Source organism: Equus caballus, chromosome 16 (genome assembly GCF_041296265.1).
Source record: "Equus caballus isolate H_3958 breed thoroughbred chromosome 16, TB-T2T, whole genome shotgun sequence".
Lineage (NCBI taxonomy): Eukaryota > Metazoa > Chordata > Mammalia > Perissodactyla > Equidae > Equus > Equus caballus.
In genome coordinates this window covers 69,914,933-69,936,741 of record NC_091699.1, presented here as the reverse complement: position 1 = coordinate 69,936,741, position 21,809 = coordinate 69,914,933, and the positions used below count along the sequence as shown (strand labels likewise).

The following is a 21,809-nucleotide window of genomic DNA, read 5'->3' as shown; positions in this document are numbered from 1 at the left end:
AAGGATTGTCTCTATTTTGAAGATGAAGGAACTGAGTCACAGAGAAGTTGAGGATGTCACTAAAGACTCATAGCCAATAAGTGGAGTGCAGCCAAGAGTGGAGAGGTAGTGTCACGTAGTATTTAAGAACATGGACTCTACATGACTGCCTGGATTCCAATTCCAGTTCCACCACTTGACTAGCGATGTGACCTTAGGAAAGTTGTTCACCGTCACTAGATCCTCTTTATAAGGTTGTTGATTGTGAGGATTAAACGAGTTAATATGTGTGAAGCATTTGGAACAGTGCCTGGTACTTAGTAAGCATCCTGGAAGTGTTTGTTAGATATATAAAAGGATGGCAGAATTGCGAATAAAATCCAGGTTTATGTGGCTGTAACCAAGACCCTTCCACATGCTGATCTCTCAACATGTGGAAGGCAGCTACCACATCTCTGAAGTTTTTCTCTTCTCCATGTGCTCCTTTCTTCAATGGTCCTAATATTACCTGGTTTCCAGAATTCTTCCCATCCTTCTGGCTTATGTCTTCACTGAAAGAGTGGGACCCAAAATTGCCTCGATACCTCAGGAGATTACAGTAACTAATCTCCCTAGATTTGAGCAAGGTTGTTCTTCTAATGCAGTAGTTTCCAAAGCAGGGTGCCTGGACCAGGAGCATTAGCATCACTGGGGAACTTGCTCGAGATGTAAATTCTCCAGTTCCGACCCAGAACTACTGAGTCAGAAACTCTGGGGAGGGGGCCCAGCAATCTGCCTGATTATGATGCAGCTCAAGTTTGAGAACCACTACTTTTATGGAACTTAAGGCAACAGTAAGGGTTGAGGCACCCACACTGCTTATCAGCTTATACTAAAATCATGATCGGTGGTCTCCTAGAATTTGGGCCTCCAACATGTATCTAATGTAATGTTGTGGTTTAAATCCTCCTTTAGGCCTTCTTGATTTGGACCCACTGTTCCAGCTCCTCAAGATCTCCCTAAATTCACACTCTGTTGTTGGGCATATTAGCTCTCCCCTCCAGCGTTGTGACCCCTGAACATTTGACAAGCATGTCCTTCATGTGTTCATGGTGTCACCCATAATGTCCACAGAGCTGCGGCAGGAGGCCAGATGTCCTTGGCAGAGCCTCCTCCTCCAGTCTGATATTAATCCATGAAAACATTCCGTGCATATGGCTGTTCAACTTGTGAAATTTCTTAACTATTATCAGCCTGCATATCTCCATCTTGTCCAAGAGGACACCATGAGAGACTTGCTTTTCTCTAAAAACCTGTATGAAGCCTAAAAAAAAAAATCTTATGAGTAGAGAAGTTATGGATATTCTTCTTAAGTTTCCCTTTGTTCTTTCCTTTTTCCCACTCTTCCCTCTCCCCCAACCAGGAGAAACAGGCCTGGAAGCCAGGCATACCCTCAGAACTTTCAGACTAAAGGCACAGCTCTGCTGAGATGAGTCTCTTTTAATTTTATACTACTAACTTCTTTTCCAGGAATTCCCACCTTTCATCATAGGCTGACAGGGCAGGATTTTTTTTTTTATTACATTTTTACAGAATTGGAAATTGCAACTTAGAGAAGAAATTAAGCAACTTTCCCCAACTTCATATCAGCTAGTTAGTGGGGTCGTCATATTTATATTCAGGTTCTGTCTACCAAGGTTTATACTTCACCTATGTTATATTAATATTATTATGGCAGGAAATATAAAGAAGATGTTCAGATGATTTTTGAGAACTTCTTAACCAATCCTTCATATCAGAGAATACTAAATTCAATTACTGATGGTCAAAACAACACATATCCTAGCTACCAGAACGGTAATATCTTGTAACATCTACAGGGATCTACAAGAATCCTGTGAGGTATGAAGACACATCTGGCCACAATTCATTTTTCCTGAAGACTACCAGCCCCTGAAGAGGAAAATCAACTGTGCAAAGGGCTAGAACACAAAGCCAATTGTCTCCTACTTCTCTCTCTGCCAGTCTTCACAAAGTCAAGTCCTGGACTTGTTGAAGAGGTGATTCATCTCTCTATGGAAAGAATGCCAAAACCAACTGTACAAAAGATTTCTTTCTTAACATCCTTAATTCCTGAGGACCTTATAGTCACATAATGTAATGTAAGCAATTATGAGTTTTCAGGTTTGGCAGACAGTTGAATAATAATGGAAGGGAACAATACTCATGTCTTCTGACAGGCAGATTTCAAGAGGATCCAATCAAACCGATTGACAGAAGACTCAGTTTTACTTGGTGAAATAAGAAACAAAGGCTCTGGCAACGTTCAAACTGAAATTTTACACTATTGTGCCTTCTTTGCCAAATTCTTCTGTCTTCCTAGCTTGGGAGATACAACAGGAGCTCACCTGTGATCCCCCCCTACCTTATCCTCTCGTATACAATCTATTTCCTTCCTGTTCTTCATGTCAGGGGGCTGGCCAAAGCTTCCGGAGAGGATGAGTACTATATGAAAAATAAAGTGGACCACAAAGTCCAAATGATAAATTACACAAATAAATACAGTTTTGCCATTTTAAAATATAATAGAAAATAGTCTTCGATTTTATTTTGAGAACCTAGCATGTTCTTAAAAGACTTCAAACAGTTTTGATATTTCAGTTTTTAAAGTACTATTAATGCTTTTTTGTACATATAGTCTCAGGACTCAGAAAAACAAAGAGATGATAAAAAAGTTCACTGTGTGCTTTGTTTTATGTGATATTCCACTAAACTTGCCAACGAGGAAACACTCTTACATAGTCTGTTTGATTTCTAAACGAATTTTCTGACTTACTATTGAATAGAAAATGAACAAGATTTCAGAACAAGTATAGTACCCCTTCAAAAGCACAGAACAAAAAGCCCAAGGCAACATAATGGGAGAATGTCTTGAGGATTTAACCCTCCTTAGGTATGGACACAGAGTAAGAAAATACAAGACACTCAGGCCATTGCTCTCTGATTGTGCTTCCATAGCAGACATTACCAATCAATCACAACACTCTCCACTGCTAAGCACAAAGATTTGACCTTGCAATACTTCTCAAACACATCAACCACCAAAACCTACCTGAGTTGGCACAAAACTATTTGCCATCCTGGGCTTTTTGATACATCTACCAGATTTTTTAGAACTAATGGCTACTGCTTTGGTTCAGGTTTCCTATGTGGAAAAAAAATTCAAATACACAATACTTCCAGTAAGGATTCTATCTTTGATACTTTATAAAAAAAAAATCTCTAATTTTTTGAAGGATCAGGAGACTGCTGTAGACCATGCATGCTATGTATAGGTAACTGTGGAACTGGAGGTATAGAGAGAAGTTTAAACCTCAAACACTTACAGATGGACACAGCTGATTCAACTGTGTGGGGTCATTTCAGATTGGTGCATGTTGAAACATTTGCTTTTCTTACTAATTTGAAAAGTATATATATGAAATCTGTCCAATATGCTGTAGGTAGAAGAATGACTTAATACAATGAACTGTGCTTTTTAATGGAAAGAACACAACATCTATGATAAATCATCAAGGAAAACCACTATACTAATAGGTGGTTTCCTATAGCAAAGGTTCTAAAAACAAAATGTTCTATTTGGCATGGACCTCAAAATTTGTCATGTTCTCATCAGTCTTGAGGGCAACAGTGCCACTTTATACAACTGTAACCATCATGCAACAAGAAGCAAGAGCCTGAAATATGAAGTTAGGATTTTTTTTTCAAACAAGCAAAAAATTGCTAAAAATATGTTATGACAAATATGAATAACCACAAGTTGATATTATTCAAATTAATGCTTTATTTGATAAAATAAAAATGTGATTTATGAAAAAAATCAAACCACACTATTGAGGAATTGTAGTTTACTCCATTTAGAAACAAATAAATGTAAGAAGTTATTATAAGTGCTACCATTTATAATAGCTCCAATATCCTTTCTCACATTGATTTTCAAATTATATATATTTAATATGTATTCATATATGTCCGACTTATATATAGTCATAAATACTTAAATTATGTAATTTGAATATTTATATTCTCAAAGGGCGGTGAACTAACAAAAAGATTAGTTTTGGAACAAAGAAACAGGATAGTTTAAAAAAAATGAGCAAAACCCCATACTAGTTTTCTCATCTTTCATAGCATGTAAAATTAATTCTAAAATTCCTCCCAAAACACAGCATATGGACACTATCAATTTTTTTCATTTTAATAAAACAAAGATTCTACATACAGTAGTTGACACACTTATAGAATAAAAAGAAAACATGCTCACAGTTCCTTAAAAGCATATTTGAAATCATGTTTAATAGAATATTGCTTTAAATAACTGGCTCGCGTCTTTCTCAGTAAACAATCATTTCATCAAAATCAGAGGCCCCGCAGATGAGGGGGGAAATTCAGAAGGGGCCTGAAAGCACACTGGGAAGCTCAGAAAGAACTTAGGTTCTCCGAGCTGCCGCTCTCGAAGGGCAAAGGCACGTTCAAAGACAACTCACAGTCTGGCACAGATCCTGCCTGCGAGATTGAAAGCACTTCCCTGTAACCGTGTCTCACCCTGGCATCAGCACCTGCCTGCACAAAGCGCCTCGGTTTCACCCCTGCGGACCAGTTCTTTCCCACACGTGGTGAAATCTGACTCGCCAAGGTCTGCCGGCGCCTCGGCTTCACGCAGACCGTGCTTGAAGACGGACATGGTTTCCCTTCCCTCTCCGGGGTGTTGAATTTTTTCAGAAGGATTAATGCTACAAATTTAGACAAGAACACTTTGAAGTTTCGTGATCTGAATTTCTTTGACATTTAGCTTTGCAGATTTTGAAAAGTAAAGTTTTCATTTTAATTCATTGTTTCAGGGGTGGCCGTCTTCAATCAGAAAGGCTGAAACAAAACATTAAAGATGAAAAATTCACTTTTCAGAATGCACAGAGCTACATGAGAGTTGAAGAAATGCAACTGATTAAACTTCGGAATAATCTTTTGTAAGTTTTTTGCATTTATGCTTCTGAAGATAGTAGAACTTAAAACTGCACTGCCACTTTGGGGACATCCTGTATCTCCCAGAACCTGAGGAATTTCTTTTGGGTTCAGAATTTTCATTCCCTTCATGTTAACGCATGTCCTTTGGTCAATTTACAGCTGTTTTTTCTTGCTCTCAAATGAGCTTTTCTTAAGGTTATTTTGAGATATTCTCTGATAGAGTACTGTTTTCTGAAACTGAGTGAAAAATTAAAATTCCTGTATTGTCATTAACTTGCAATTGAGATAACTTTAACATTCATATCTACTATTTAGAGATTTTACTTGTTCAGGAGTCTGAATTAGAGAATATAATCTCATGAGCTCAGGTGCCAGTCAACTGGCCAAACTTCATCAAAATGCACATGTTCAACCTTTTTTCTTTTTTAAACAGTGATCAGTATATATAAGGAGATATATTAGGTCTTTATGACAGTCGTTTTCAAGATTCTTTTTTTTAAACTGTAACCCTAGCCAGAATTCCATTTTGCTATCATGACCCAGGAGATACATATAAAGGTGTGTGTCCGTGTGTCTCACTGTGTGTGTGTGTATTTGCATTTTTCTAATGAAACAAATGTTTCAAGAATGTGTGATTTACTCTAATATTTTCTATTCTAGTCTTTCTTTCTTAAAACTTTTGCTGATCGTGACTCCTGTTACGTTGATTCAAGGCCCACTCATGTGTTGCTAGCCAAGTTGGAAAAACAATAAACTAGGTATCATGGGGTTAGTCACGACACACCAGGGTCACTCCAGTAACTCTTTTATGTGTTTGGAGTCTGCATATTTTTATTTACTGAGAAACAGGAAGGGAAAGGTAGAACCGTAGCCAGTCTCAAACTCCAGTGTACGCATGAGTCCCCTGGGGTCTTGTTGAAATGCAGATTCTGGTTCAGCAGGTCTGGGCTGGGGCCCGAGATTCTGCATTTCTAACCAGCTCCTGGTGGTGTGGATAGGCCAACAGGGCACCGCACATTCTGAGAAGTGAGGGTGCAGGAGTCAGTCCGAGGGGACAGTTAGCAACAGGAAGAAGTGCACAAAACACACCACCATCTTCTGGCTAAGGCTGCCGAGCAGGGCCTAACCCCTCCAGCGGCTCTGAGAACGCCCCCAGCGCTTCCACCGGCTACACACACCACATTCAATGCGGCAAAAGATGGTGACGTCCTTCAGCGGGTCTCTGTCATCAACTCCATAAGCCACTGCTCCGTGATCTTTACTGTTTCTATTCTTCATAACCAACCCTCAGCCAAAAAAGCAGGGGCAAGGCAACCGTGTTTCTGATTTCTTGGAAGCCCCTTTGGAGGGAATTACCTAAAAATGTGGACAACTAGATGAGGCAAAGCAGGAGCAGCAAGAGATGATGCCAGCAAACAAGAGTATGAAAGATTTATTAGATTTCACTTCAGAAAACTTGTTAAACTGTTAGACCTGCTTGTCAAGATGGACTGTGCTCATAAAATTCTTCTGAATGTGACAGAAGTAAACTATATTGTTCAACATCTGATTTCATAATTCTAAACCACATAGTTAGATACTTGGCAATGTCTGGAGACATTTTTGATTGTCACAACTCGGGGGCAGAGTGCTAATGGCAGCTCGTGGGTAGAGACCAGGGATGCTGCTAAACATCCTACAATGTACAGGCAGACCCTCACACAAAGAATTATCTGCCTGCAAAAATCAATAGTGCCAAGGTTGAGAAACTCTGCTCCAGGGAAAAATAGGGCACGGTACAGGCAAGAACAGAGTTATCAGGAGAGGGAATTCACTCTCCAGGATCAGGAGGCCCTCCCGGGTGAAGAGGAAGGTCTTAGAGAGAATGAAGACCACGCGAGAGAGAGGATGGGGCTGAGGAAAGGGGTAGGAGATCTGGCTGTGCCTCGTTTCAACGGATCGCCCTCTAGTAGATTTTAAACCAACCGCTGGTGGGGTCAGCTCCCCTGCTCTAGTTAAAAGCAGTCTGTACCTCCAGATAATCAAGCAGAAGTCCAAAGAGGCCAGCGATCCTTGGGTGGAAATGGGGGTTAGAGGCTGCCCCGTATAACATACGAGTGACAAGAGAGACTCAAGTGTAGTAGATGCTGTTGGTGCCCTGACCCTGTCTCCATGGGCACCACTTCAGTGCCCACCAGCTTGTCTTCCAACTGCCAAAAACTCGCAGCCCTTTGCCTGGAGGCTGGCTCTTGGCTGCCCATTGTGGCAGTGCTGAAATGCCAGGGAATCAAGTGCCTCTGGAGACAGTCTTGACTGATACCTGACAAGTTTTGGTGAGTAAATACCCACTCCCTTGCCTCTTGGCATGGGGTAACTATGAGACACATGTTCCACGCTGTCTCCCAGAGTTCTCCAATGTGACAAAGCTCCAGGTGCCCACAGTGGTAACTGGTTTGCTAACACCTCTTCTTGGCTGCTGTCCCTGCCCTGGCTCCCTTCCCCACCCTCCTATTGGTGTTTCCTTCACCCCTCTTAAAAATAACTTGCCCTTGAATTTTCATCTCAGGGTCTGCTTCTGGGAAACTCAATCTCTAATGGAAAGTCATTTGGAGGAATATTGGGCTGGCAGCCACTTGATCCTCAGGTTCCTCTGATGTAAGAGCTCTCTGGGTCCATAGTACCCCTCTCTTAGAGGGGCCGATTTTTCCATCCCTAAAGTCTTGAGCACAGAATCATTAGGCTTCTCTGAGCCAAAGGCTCTGGTCTCACTTCTTTCAGACTCTCGGAAACACAACTTCAGGCACATTCCTCTCTCTCCTATTGAAAGAATAAGCAAAACAACATCTTTTGCTCAAGAACGGCAGGGAATGCAAACATAAACCCCATTAGTCTCAAATGCCCCTAAACTTCTGCAAGACCTCAAATAAGTAACAACACTTGACTCCGAGAGGGAGGTCTTACTCTGGTGCTGGGAAAAGGCGAAGATGAAGGGCGACGACTGCCACAGTTCAAATGAAACTTTAATGAATTACCAGTGGGGATTTAAAACCACGGAATAGCAAAAATGGAAGAGTTATTTCAAAACAGTGCTAGACAAAAAGAAATGAATTGTAAACCCCTGCAGGATGATGTTAAATCACTCATCTTCCATGTAAGCCTCAGAATCTTAACAAAAAGAGTCTACAGAAAAGGTAACAGTTGAGAAAGATGCCACAGAGGCAATGTGTCCAAGGGGGCTCCTCACATCGGCAAAAAGGGCATTTAAAAAGCAATGTAGCTTGACACTTTCCAAACAGTCTCAGAACGTCCGTCATCCTGCAGAAACTTGAACCCATTACCTAAGGAAGTCCTTGCTGTCATACAAGTTGAGGAATCAGGCTGCCAACTTGGGTCTCTTTACAGTAAGCCATTCTTAAGGACGTGTCTTTACAAATCCTCAGAAGCCACTGTTCTTGGATTGTGGGTTTTTGCTGGGTTTCATCATTGTAGAGAACATCCAGTTTGGGGCCCTGATTTCTTGCCAACTTAGTTAAGGAGACGGGAAGATCTTCTATCTCAGTTCTTATGTGTGGATGGCTTTTTTTTAAAGAGAAAAGAACAGCAGAGCTTTTCTGCTGGACAACCTATTCCCTTATTTATAATGCAGGACAGCAGAGCCTTGTAAGTGTATATTCTGGTTCATCTGAGGACACACGCTTGTTCATTTTAAAATTAGATTCATCCTAATTATATGAAAACAGCCAATGTGTGGTTGGTCAAAATAGCAGGAAAGCATTCCTCAGCGCCTACCTGCTGGGCCCACCTTCTAGACGCCACTACACTTGTTTAACACACAGTCCCTGCCCTCTTGGAACTTCAAATCTAGCAAAGAAATATCCATCTCATTGACAAATATGAGGTTTGGACACAGACCAGTGAAGAAATATATATAGTAAGTGACTAAACATGTAACATTACCTTTGGACAAAGGGGTGAGGGAAACTGTCATTGAAGTGGCATGTTTCAGCAGGGCAGAGCCAGATCTCCTGCCTTTTGGACAATAATGCCCCACACCTCCAGGTTTACTTCACATAATCAATTTTACAACTTTTTTTTTAAAGCTTCAGTACATGGTTGTGTATCCTAGTTGTTAGTTTTAGTTCCCTATGTGAACTGCTGCCACCGTATGACAACTGACAGACGGGTGGTATGGTTCCATGACTGGAAAACGAACCCGGGCTACGGTAGTGAGAACGCTGAATTTTAACCCCTAGACCACCAGGGCTGGCTCTAAAACTTTTGCAATAATAAAATGATAACAAAATTGTTTTCCGTGTATGGAGCACTCACCAGGCACTATGTCCTGGCTAAGCCATTTATAACTATTATCTCATTTAATCGCCTCCATGATACTGTGAAGTAAGTACCAACATTACTTCCATTGCACAGATGGGTGACTGAAGTTCAAAGTGGTTAAGTAAGTTGCTGGAGAGAGCACAGCTAGGAGGTGGCAAAGCCAGGCATCTGACTCAATGCCTGTATGGCCGTGCACCACCCCAACCAGATCCCCTGAGCTCTCTCTCCAATGCCCCAGCTCTCAGCCAACGCAGGACCCAGGACCCCAAACTTCCACCCTCCCCACAATACACTTGGCCAATAAGGGAAAGGGTGGGGTCTCTTCTCCATTCTCTGTGAGAGGACTTTAAAATAGGACATTACTGGCACTCAGTGGTTACCCTGAGTCCTGGAGACCCCAGTGATGGGCCAGTAACAAACTGGGAATTATTCAGATACTTATTTCTCCCCCATGATGGAATATCAAGAATTAGCTGGATTCTATACCCGAGAGCCATTTATCAGGATCAACTTCTTAATATTGCAAATTTAACTTTTCAAAAATATTGCAAAATATTTTTAAAAATAGACTTGTCGAGGGGCTGGCCCCGTGGCCGAGTGGTTAAGTTCGCGCGCTCCGCTGCAGGCGGCCCAGTGTTTCGTTGGTTCGAATCTTGGGCGCGGACATGGCACTGCTCATCAGACCACGCTGAGGCAGCGTCCCACATGTCACAACCAGAAGGACCCACAACGAAGAATATACAACTATGTACGGGGGGCTTTGGGGAGAAAAAGGAAAAAATAAAATCTTTAAAAATAGACTTGTCGAGGGGCTGGCCCAGTGGTGCAGTGGTTAAGTTCGCAGGTTCCGCTTTGGCGGCCAGGGTTTGCTTGTTCTGATCCCGGGTGCAGACGTATGCACCGCTTGTCAAGCCATGCTGTGGCAGGCATCCCACATATAAAATAGAAGAAGATGGGCACAGATGTTAGCTCAGGGCCAGTCTTCCTCAGCAAAAAGAGGAGATTGGCAGCAGATTTCAGTTCAGGGCTAATCTTCCTCAAAAAAATAAATAAATAAAAGACTTGTGGAGTTGAAGACAGCCCTACCTAGGCTAATCTAAAGGCACACAATTATTTCTTTTTCTTTACATGTCCTCAGCATGATACTTCTTATCACTGCTTGGTCTTATTTCTTAACAATCCAAATTGCATGTGCCCTTTGCATTTCCTTACTTCTTAGAAGATATTTTCATAATAATTAAATGGTAAGGTTTTCAGAAAGGTAAAATATGCACAGTTAGAAGGAAAGAGCTTCTTTGTTCTTTTCACTTACTTCACTTTTATTATTCATGCCCCTCTTACATGTCTTTTGCTGGAGGCACTTCTATAGGGCGTCTGGCTGAATATTTGATAAAGCACGTTTATAATCTAGGAAGAAAATAAGCAAACATCCTTTTTGTCTAAAAAAAGTGTTCTCGTTGTAGTAAGCAATGATAAGTAGGATAAATAGTAGGAAAATTGGTATTTTTAGTCAAGATATTATGTAATGAGCCATTTATTTAAACAGTCTAAAGCTCTGTAAATTTATTCCAGGAAAACGGCTTCGATACCTCAATACCTCTGTCAACACACCAAGAATTGGCTCTGGTTTCTGCTCCCTGATACCTCTACTTTAAATTTTAGTTCCTTTTTAAAAAAATCAGCACATTAATGATGTGCCAACAATACCAGGATTGATCAGCAAGCTCCCAATATTATGTGCATATTAGGACCCACATCGATCTAATAAGGAAATCAAAATGATGGTCAAAGTCTAAAAGAAAGAACCAGGTCTAGCAAGATTAAAGACAATGATTAAACGAAGTGAAGAAACAGAATTAGGTCAGATAGGAGGGTGGGGCTGCCCCAAAAAAGTAGAACTGGTTTACCTCATTGCTATAAAGATGTTTCCACCACTGGCCAATGGCTTTAAAAGTAGCAAGACAGTGATGTGATGAGAGCCACATAAGAATTAAAAAACAGAGTAGCACGATGTGAAAAAGACAGCTCAGTGACCACCAAATAATTCTTGCTAACTACAACCCACCATTTGTTTTTGTAAATAAAGTTTTATTGGTACACAGCCATGCCTACTTATTTACATATCACCTATGGCTGCTTTTGCTTTACAACAGCAGAGTTGAGCAGTCTCAACAGAGATTGTATGTCCTGAAAAGCTGAAAATATTTATTATATGGCCTATAAAAGAAAATGTTTGCCAACCCCTGAGCTAAGGAGAACTTTGAGGTTATCTAATTTATCTACTTTTACTGTTTTATGATTAAGGAAATTAAAGCTCAGATAAGCAAAGAGACCTGTCCAAATATTTTTATTCTTAATTAGGTGGTATTTCCATAATGTCACTCTCATTCATTCATTCATTCATTCACATTCTTCACCCATCTCTAATCTTGATCACTAAAGAAATAAAACCCCATCAGTCAGAAAATCAACACAACATTAAATAATTAATCTCAACATAACAATGTCAATGCTAATTCAATATAATTGTGTAGAAGTATGTTTCTGTCTGACATGGGAACCGTAGGCCCGTATATACAATAGCAGAGAAACCCTTGAAGTCATATTCAGCTACAAATAGGCTGTGAGATGGTCTTTCATTTAAGCTTCATTTGAAAACATTTTAAAGAGAATCTATCATGTAATCTGCTTTCAAATTAAACTTGAAATTCCCCCAAATGTAGAGCCAGCTTGCTAAGAATATTCAATATTGGAATTAAATTAGAAAAACTTTGCTGCATCTTGGAGAAAGTGAAATCTGTTCCCAAAGACTTCATGGCAACATATTACTGCCTCTGTGCCTGCAGCCATCCTCTCTCCGGGGAGTGTGGATTATTCTGAGTCTCTCGCTGGGCGCATCATCTCCAGTCTCTCTCCTACTCAAGGCCTATCCCAAAGAACTCTTTTAAAACAAAAATTTGATTTGTTGAACATTCTTCAGTTTCTTCATGCTATCAAGACAATGTCCATCTTCCTGATTGTGGCCAGGAAAGTCTTCACCAGGTGACTGCTGCCTGCTCCCACAGCCTCATTTACTGTCCTTTGCACATCAGTCAGATTGGGCTCTTTGCAACTTCTGGGCTCCTTGCAATTCCCCAAATGCTCATACTTTTACCCTGCTCCACACATTTGTATATGGTGTTCTTTCTGCCTAGAACTCTCTCCACTTCCCACGTACACTGTACTTACTCCATCATAAAACTTACCAATATTGTAATTGACTATTGAAGTATTAATTCTACCACCAGTATGAATAGCTAATATTTAGGAACACTTAACTGTAGGTCAAGTGCTACATGATTTCATTTAATCTTCACATGTTATAGATGAGGAAACTGAGCACATGCAAGAAAGCCAGGTGAAGCCAGTATATGAATCCACACATTCCTACTCCACACTCCAGGTTCTTAACTCTGCACCAGTGGTTTTCAATGGGGTTGATTCTGCCTCCCAGGAGACATTTGGCAATATCCAGAGACATTTTTGATTGGTACAACTGGAGTGTGGCAGGAGCTACTGGTATTTAGTGGGTAGAAGTCAGTGATGCTGCTAACCATCCTACCACACACAGACCATCCCTTCACAGCAAAGAATATCTGACCCCAAATGCCAATAGTTTAGAGGCTGAGAAACACTGTTCTACACTAAATCGATTCCTTTAGATTGCTCCAGGAGACTCTGGGCATCTTTACAGCAAGGATTTTTAAATATTAACCATGGTATCTTGGCATCTACCATACAGCCTGGCACCCAGCAGATGCCCAATGCATATATGATGGATAGTTGATTGGAGGGATGAATGAATTGATGGATGGATGGATGGACAGATTCCAGAGGAAAAAAAGTAAGTTAACTTATTTTAAGGTTTGGCTTTTGTGGCAACTTCAATAAAGATAAATCTGAACACATATTCTTAATTAACAGTAAACGAAGGCATGTAGAATAAATTCTAGAGGATGCCTTCACCTTAGCAATACCTTATGTTTATGAACCTATAGAGTGTGAGATCACATTAAAAGGCCAAATGCCTGTCTTTTGTTTTCCACAAGGCCTCAGATGGACTAGATGTTTTTCAAATCCCTTACAACTACTATACTACGGGATAAATTGATATGTTCATCATCCACATAGGCCATAATTTAAATTATTTTTCAAAAGATTTTCTGTGTAAGGTTCCGCTGGTTCCTTTTCTTAAATTAAAAGACAAATAATACAAGAATGTACAACCTTATACTTTCTCCAGTTGTAGCAAGAATTCAGATACAAATACATTATTCTAGAGCTCCAGATGCTGGAAGCAGAGTAGAAATTACAGTGAAGCTTAGCTGAAATTCAAAAAGTAAACTAAAACACATATGGCAGAAATAAACCATTCTCTGGCTTATGTAAATTAATACATCTGAATATCAGAAATTAAGTCAAGAAAAGATATATTTTACAATGACAATATTTTAAAAGTAACAACCATTTAGCATGATTTGTACATCATCGCAAAACACTTCAACAATGGCAGCATTAGTCAGTATTGAATACAAACTGATGGTTTTTTTGTGAAAAAGCAAAAAAGTTCCACTGTGGGGCCAGTACTCCTCCTTAGAGTTGTCATGTATTACAAAATGTAGTCAGAGGTTAAAACGAATGAAAGTAATTTTTCAAAGTGTAATACTATGAACTATTCCTCACAACCTCTTGCATTGAACTTAACCCATTTGAGGTTTTACACACACACACACACACAAAATCAAAGAATATGGTGACCAAATCAGGTTGCTATCTGCTTTGCCTCTTGGAGATTCATAATGCACACTAGCATCAAAATAGGTTCTGAAAATTCTTGCATTAATTTGTTAAACTCTGGATTTTCCAAACATAATTAACCACAGAGTAACATAAGTAAATAGTAAAATAAGTAAAAAGTAAAACAAGATGAGGACCTGCCAAAATATTCAGGAGTATGGAGAAGGGACTAAAAGTGACGACAGGATTTGTGGCTTGGGACAGCAGTGTGACTGTGGCATTTCTCACCGTGATTTGGAAGCTGGGCATGGGAACCAGAGCCGAAGCCAGAGACAAGCAGGGCCTTTTATGCTGTATGTGAGAACCTGACACACGCTTGTCACAGAGGCAGACTCTGCAGGTATGGATATGCAAGTTGGTGAGCCATTTGTGACCCAAACCCAGGAATGTCATAATTCGTTATCATCAATCATTATTTTCTGAGCACCTATTCTATGCAACCATTGCTGAAATTTGGGAAAACAGAGTCTTAAGAGAAACAAATAATAAAGGGGGAGAAGTATATCTGAATCATCTTGAGACCGCTGAACAATATATGTCACAAGAGTCAAAATACTCAATGGGTTCCTGAATGTCACAGTCATACACTGCACCACTAAAACCATGACTATCTTCTCCACTCTCCTTATCACAAACATTCCTAAGCCTTCAGAGGAGTCACGCAAGTGTAGCAAGTGTATTTCCCAAGTCAGGGAGACCTACCTGCTGTCAATTTGCATTCCTTTGCCCAAGCTTTTGCTTCAATCAGCTTATCACTCCCAGCTTTCTGAGTAAATCCCTAAATTCTTAATTACAGAGAGAAGCCATGATCCCTGAAGGCTCTTTTTTGGAACCAGGAAATTGAATGAGTAACTTAATTCAGATTAATCCTTTCCTAATTGTTATATGTGCCCCATCTACAACCCACTCTCAGAATACACACAAACACATGCTCACACACATATGTGTGTGTGTGTATACATAGCCATAGGTACATATACCTATAGATATTTATCTATATATCTATATTAGAGTATCTGACTGTCATGATGGAAAGGTTATAACATGCTTCCTGGGACAGACAGTCAAGGTTCCTGGGTCCTAATTCCAGGCTCTCTTGACTTGCCATTTGGAAAAGATATCCAAGCTCACAGCAGAGCTCAGTTTCTTACTCAATAAAAATAGTACTGCCCAAGAAGAGCTGCCAGTACATAAAGTCTCCCAAGTCCCTTGAAATTAGGACAGTATGGACCAAACAACATTAGCATTGACTGTAGATCACTATTCTAGCTGTCAGCTGGCTAGATTCCTGAAAGGAGGATATGGAAATACATTACTCACGACTCAATGATTTGGATACTACCTCCACCAGCGCCCCCCCCCCCCACTTGCTTAAATGTCATAATTGACTAAAGTTTGGAAATTAAGGTGGAGAGAGAACATCCTTAATCAGAGACTCACTGGTCTAAACATATTGAATCCCACACCACTTGGCTACCAAGAGAATCCCAGGTGAATCCCACTGCAATTTACACTAATACACATGGGCTACTGAAACCATAAAACAATTACCTCCTCAGATTAAAATAACTTTATGTCATCAGGGGGCTGTATAAGGGGTCTCAATAGGCATATCCACTACATCACATGGAGACAAGTGCAGAATCCTTTTGTATTAATATATGCACATTGTCTCACACATCACTGGGCTGCACACTGAGCTGCAAAATGACTGGCAGGGCCAGGCACATAGTAGGTACACAAATTTTTGTAGAGGGAATGAGGAATCAAATCAAGTAATCAAAACATCTCTAAATAAAGCAAGAAGTTAACTTGCCATCCATTGCTCAACCAGCTTGGACATGAGAGCAAGCCCTTCTAGCAAAATACCCAGGGGTGATATGGACAGATAACGCAATCCAGGCAGCAAACATTCACTTTGGGCAAAACTAAGTCAGAAGATGACACTTAATACCAATATCAGAAGAAAAAGAGCAGCACAGCCCCTTCTCCCCCTCCAACTCATCCTTCCAATAAGCATTTCCCTGTGCCCAGATGTCAAACTCTTTGCTAGGTGCCAGAGAGCCAAAGAGGAATAAACTCAGAGCCCCTCATCACAATTTAGATGGGGAAACAGAAATGGAAACAAAAACCAAGCTGCCCTGCAGCGTGATAAGAGCTCTACAGACGAGAGCACAAAGCATCGAGGCTACCTGTTCAAGGCTACCTGTTCAGAGAGTTTTATGGCCAGAGGGTCATTTTCAAGTACCTGGCTGTCCTGTCCTCTCAGGTTGCTCTAGTCAAAAGCTTGGCTGAGACACTGGATATTTGAGAAAGTCAGCCTAAAGAACATGTTAGCCATTCATTCCTCTAGGTTTTCGGAGCTCTATTTCTGCACTGGGGACAATTGCCAGAATCTCCACTGCTGGACCACAGTAGCGCAGGCTCCCAAAGATAAACTCCCACTGGGTTACTTTTCATCATGATACCTTCTGCATTTTTTATTCCCTTGAGGGTTGGTAAAAACATGCTCATATAGAGAAATTTACCTCATTTTCTGCAGAATTTAAGTTCAACTATTGGCCATTATATGATTTGATATTTCATAGGAGTATCTACTAGCTGCCAGACACCATAGTCAGCACTCTACAAATGTCATCTGATCTATCTTTACAACTTTAATGCATACCTGCCACCTCCCTTTTTTCTGTTAACTTGGCTACTAAGAAGCTCAAAGCTAGATTAAATATTCAAGCAAGAAGCTCTTAAGATTTCAATTTAATTACCTTTACTCCTCTCTAAGATTTTGATTTTTCTTCCCCTCTCGTTTTTACCAGTCTCCTTATCTTGTGGGATTTTGACCACACATTTACTCAGCCACATTTCTGGAAGTTAATACTCTATAAACAAAAACGAATTACCATAATCATCAACTGTAATCTCCTTTTGGTCTCAACTATCAAAACAGTTTCCATGAAGAGCTAATTGGACAGGCACTCCTTGGGTATTACACTTCGGTCGCTTGAAAACTCAGATAATGCAATATTTCCCACAATTATCTGGTTCAAAATCTGTTTATGAAAGTGTGAAAAGGAGCAAAGGGGAGAGTTGACTAACTTAACTTACAACATAGGGTAACCACCAGGTTATTTCCAAATCTACTACCAAGAACGCTTTCTATCTTGCGTTGGATCCTGACACTTCCATTGAGCCCCTTCCCCAACCATCACCTTTATAAACCAGTAATACCACTGCACACCCTTAGTTCCCTTAGGGCTGCCAAGACCAGAGGCACTGCCAGAACCTGCTGAGTGAGAAGGCACTGCTATCACCCAGTGATGTCTGTTCCCTGGAATTTCACTCTTAGTACTGACAATGCCTCTGGAACTCATAAAGAGTCTGCTGAAACCCAGGGAGCTGAAGGTCAATGTCTTCAGGGAATCAAGGTAACACCTAAGACAAACTGCTGCCAAGGACTTCCGTGCACTCAAGGCAAATGCCCGGAGGAAGAACTCTCAGAAATAGCTCTCACAAAAAAAAAAGGAAGAAAAGGAGATAAACAAAGATTGAACCTTATAAACATGGCACTCACACCTACACAGGCACAGATCTTGGTGCACCCAATTGGAACTTACTTAGGATGCTTAGACAGGTATTTTGGGGAACACAATGTTTGGGCACAATCATTCATTTATTTAACAAAGATTTACCCAGCACCTACCGTGTGCCAAGCACTGCTCAACATGCTAGAGAATCAAGAGTGAATGATGCAGTCAAGACTCTTCCTTATGGATTCTATACTCTAAGGAGAGACAGGTATTCAGCAAGTACCAATTGAAATGAACAATTCAGATTGCAAATAAGATCAAGGAAGAGGAAAAAAAGGAAATAAAAAATTGTGATGGTTCTGAGAAGAACTGGGGGACTGCCTTTGCTCAAGTGGTCAAGGAAAGGCTTTTAAAGAAGGTGACACATAATCTAACACTAGAATGACAAAAAGGAGCTAAAGAAACCAATCACTTTTACTCTGATTTTCATCAAAAAGATGAGCTTACTAAAAAAAAAAGAGTGCGATCCCATTTGTGGCTCCCCACACCCCATGCTTCACACACTGCAAAGACTCCAGCAAAGAAAAAGAACCTACAACTTGCTCTGCTCTTAGGGGGAATTTAAGAAACCACCTTTTCCCAAACACACTAGATTAACAAGAAGTTATCTTAATTCATCTCTATAGCAGAATTTACTACAAAGAATCTAGAAGAGGAGAAATGGAATGTTTATTCCTCTTGTAAAATCAGTTACTTTATAAAACAATATTCCAACATCAATGAAAGTATGCCTTAGCCTTGGAATGCCAACAGGAATTGCTTTGTAAGAAAATTAGTTCTGTGGCTATATTCAGTATCATTTACTTTTACTCACTGAAAAACAAAAGCAAATCACATTTACTAGCAGATGGTCCCACTTCCAACATACAATAAAACTTTCAAATTCCTTAAAAATAAGATTCTGAGAGTACTTGTTTAACATTCATAAATAATAAGTGGTTGCTCACCAATGCCTTCCCCCATAATACCCCAAACAAATCACTCACTATTGGATCTCTGTTAGAGTCAATTAAAACACTAGTCAACTGGCATGAAAACTGCTAAAAGCATCCACTGCTCAAAATACTTTTCATCAAAACACCTTTTTCTTTAATGTTTCCTGGTCTCTGACTTGTTTCAGAATAAGAGAGGTAAGCAGAAGTGAATTAGGGAGCAGATCAGTCACTGTAAAAATTCAGAATGAATCATGGAATATTTTGACTAAAATGCAATTTTTATTACTTTGTAATCCAGTGCATGCTATATATTATTACAGTGTAAACAAGCATACTAAACTAAGACCAAATAATCTAAAGATATTGCCCAACAGGTCTACATTACCCAATGCATTTACCATTATAAAAACTGTTGTGCTTTGGTATTAATACACTGTCCAAGGAACGCTTAATTTTTTGAACTTCAAAACAAGTCTTTAAAACCGAATCTCATTAGCACCTAAGACCAATAATATGCTAAGAGGAAGACTTTGTTTCGAATTTATTTACTGATTAGGCATAGTGTTTGAATCTTCACAAATTCTAAATGTGCGTGGAGAGGGGAGGATGAAGAGTCTGAACTTGTTATTCAGGTGAACTCTTTTTCTTTTACTCACTTCACGAATTGTTATGCTTCTAGAATCGTCCTTTAAAATTTCCCATTCGGGGAAAACTACACATTTAACCTTTAATAAATAAAAAAAACTCACCCCACCCTCTCCCCTTAAAACAAATCAGAAGATTTAAGAATTAGCACTAACAATAATCCTACAATGGTTATGGGGAAATCCTCCTCCGAAATGACAACTGCAGCTCAGAAGGACGAAACCCACCAGGAATAAAAAAAATCTCCCCCAAATGAGTAGTTCTCCGAGGGGTGGCGGGGGGCGCACAGCTGGCACAACTGGTATCAGAACCAACTCGAGGCGACCCAGAAGATGCTGCGTCAAGAGAAGCAAAGCAAAGAAGCGCGACCCAGGAGGCTGGCGAAATCGCCACTGATTCCCTGAGGAGGCGGGGAGAAGCCAAGCCGCCAGGCACCGGCCACAGCGCACGCCAACATTCAGGATTATTCCCCTTTCCAAACCCCGGAGTTCCGGGGCAGGAGAAAAAAGGGGGATGGGGCACCCACAGTCCCTTTAAACAGCCTCCCCCGCCCCTCGGTGTCTGCCAACCTTTTCCGAACCCCTGTGTCACAGAACTTCCTCATCATGGAAACTTCCACTAGGTTCGGCGCTGAGGATGCCAAACTCCATTTCACAAGGAGCCTGTCAACAGCTGGGCTTAGGGTTTGAGGAATAGAGCGGCTGCGATTGGAAGGGGTCCCCAGCCACCCCGTTCTACCACTGCCCACGCTCTGGCTCCCCGACTGCCGCCGCGCGGTGCCGGAGCACGAGAGGGCACCTCCTCCCGGCCCCAGGGCGCAGAAACCCCGCGCAGGCAGGTAATGGGGCGGCTGACACCCCCACCCACCCACGCCCGCCCGCCTGCGCGCGCTCAGCTTCACCGCCCGCACCCCTTCAGGTTCCCGCGACACCCCCGTCACCATCCTGCCCACCCTTCTGGACAGTTGGAACTGTCGCCCCCTCCTCCCCGTCTCCCTCCCCCTCCCCCTCCCGCACCCCCGCCTCCGCGCGCTCCTCTCGCCAAATTACCAGTGCCCTCGAGCTGGCTGGGTTGAGCGCCCCTGCCCGGGGAAGGCAGCCTGCGGGCGCTTGCCCCGAGCCCGGGGAGCAGAAGGTCTCCTTTCCAAGCGCACTCACATTATTCATGCAAAGTTAATCCCCGCCGCGTCACGGCCGCCCGCCCGAGGATGTGCGCCTTCCTTGGCCAAGCCCCGCAGTCTCCACCCTCCTCCGCCCCCTCCTCCCGGCGGCGGGGTCCCGGGCAGCGCCGGCGACCGGACGTCGCGCGAGTCCTGCAAAATGTCAACTCCTTGGCGAAGAGAGGCGGCTGCAACCAGGGCCGCGTCGGCCCTCCCCGGCCACTCCACTTTTATAGGCGTAGGAAGCGAGTGTGGCCCGGACACCGGAGTCCCCGCCTCTCCGCGCCCCCCGCGCGCCCGGCCCACCCCGGCCCGCTCCCGGGCGCTGCCTTACTCCGGGCCCCGGGCGCCCGCTCCGCGCCGCGTCTGCGAACCGGTGACCTGGTTTCCCCTCCAGCCCTCCCGGCGGTCCGACTCGCGCGGCGGCGGCGGTGGCGGCGGCGGCAGCCAAGAGCAGGCAAACCCGGCTCCGCCAGGGGCGCAGCGAGGAAATGGCCTCCCGGCCGCACGCCCCGCCGCCGCCGCCGCCGCTGCCGACCGGGGCCGCCTGGCTGGCACCCGACGCCCCCCGCCCGGCTCGGGGCCAGCGCTGTGAAGTGTCCGCCAGTCCCGGCTCGCGGACCACTACCCGGCGGGCTGCACACACGCCGCCCGGGGCTGGCCGCCTCCGCACCTGCCGCCCCAGGTTTGGGTGCGCCCCCTCCCCCCAGTCCCGGCCGTGCCCTCCACCCAGGGGTCCCTCCCGAGGTGGCGAGGTTGCGGTGGTTTGCGTGGCCGCGAGTCCACCCACCCGGCTGCCTGCGCACCAAGCTTCGGGTTTGGGCGTCACTCCTCTAGCAGGCAAAGAGGAAGGAATGGGGAACGAGTGACAGAGGGGTGGAGGAGGGAGTGACTTCCAGAATCACGGGCTTTTCTTTGCCGGGCCAGACGAGCGCGACCCGAGCCTCCGCGCTCCTCCCTCTTTCTCCAAACCACTTGTGGCACGTGTCGGGCTGACACAGCGCTCTGGCTCCTCCTGGGGCCTCCCACCGGCCGGGCCGCCTGGCATTCGCTTACGATCACCACTCCCGGGAATGGAAGTTTGGAAAATACCTGGCTTGCCCTTGAAGCAGACACCCCTCCGCACCATTATGCATATCCTGGGAGATGTGCGCAGGGTTGAGACGCTCCACAGGTTCCAGAGGAGCCGCCCTATTAGTTTGTCTTTGCTCTGGATATGTACAAATGAAACCCAGAAGACGAAAATAATCTATACTCCTGAATAGTTCTGCCCCAGGCAAATATGAATTTCTAAAATGCCCCCTCCCCACCTATGTCTTGAAGTCCAAGGGTTCTGGGTGGGAGAAAATG

At 42.8% G+C, this 21,809-nt stretch overlaps 1 protein-coding gene across 33 annotated transcripts in view; it reads right to left on the bottom strand.

The window, feature by feature from the left end:
- Window positions 1-21,438, bottom strand: part of THRB (thyroid hormone receptor beta) — a 361,404-nt gene extending 339,966 nt beyond the window's left edge. For 4 of the 33 annotated variants that reach the window (XM_070239015.1, XM_070239033.1, XM_070239021.1 and 1 more), the window contains exon 1: window positions 20,458-20,597. The gene's annotated coding sequence lies outside the window, so the exon portion shown is untranslated. Of the gene's footprint in view, window positions 1-19,869; window positions 20,100-20,349; window positions 20,713-20,793; window positions 20,942-21,249 lie in introns of those variants that run through there. The other 29 variants (XM_023620847.2, XM_005600897.4, XM_070239032.1 and 26 more) reach the window with 19 other exon arrangements.
- Between the last annotated feature and the right edge of the window lie 371 nt (window positions 21,439-21,809).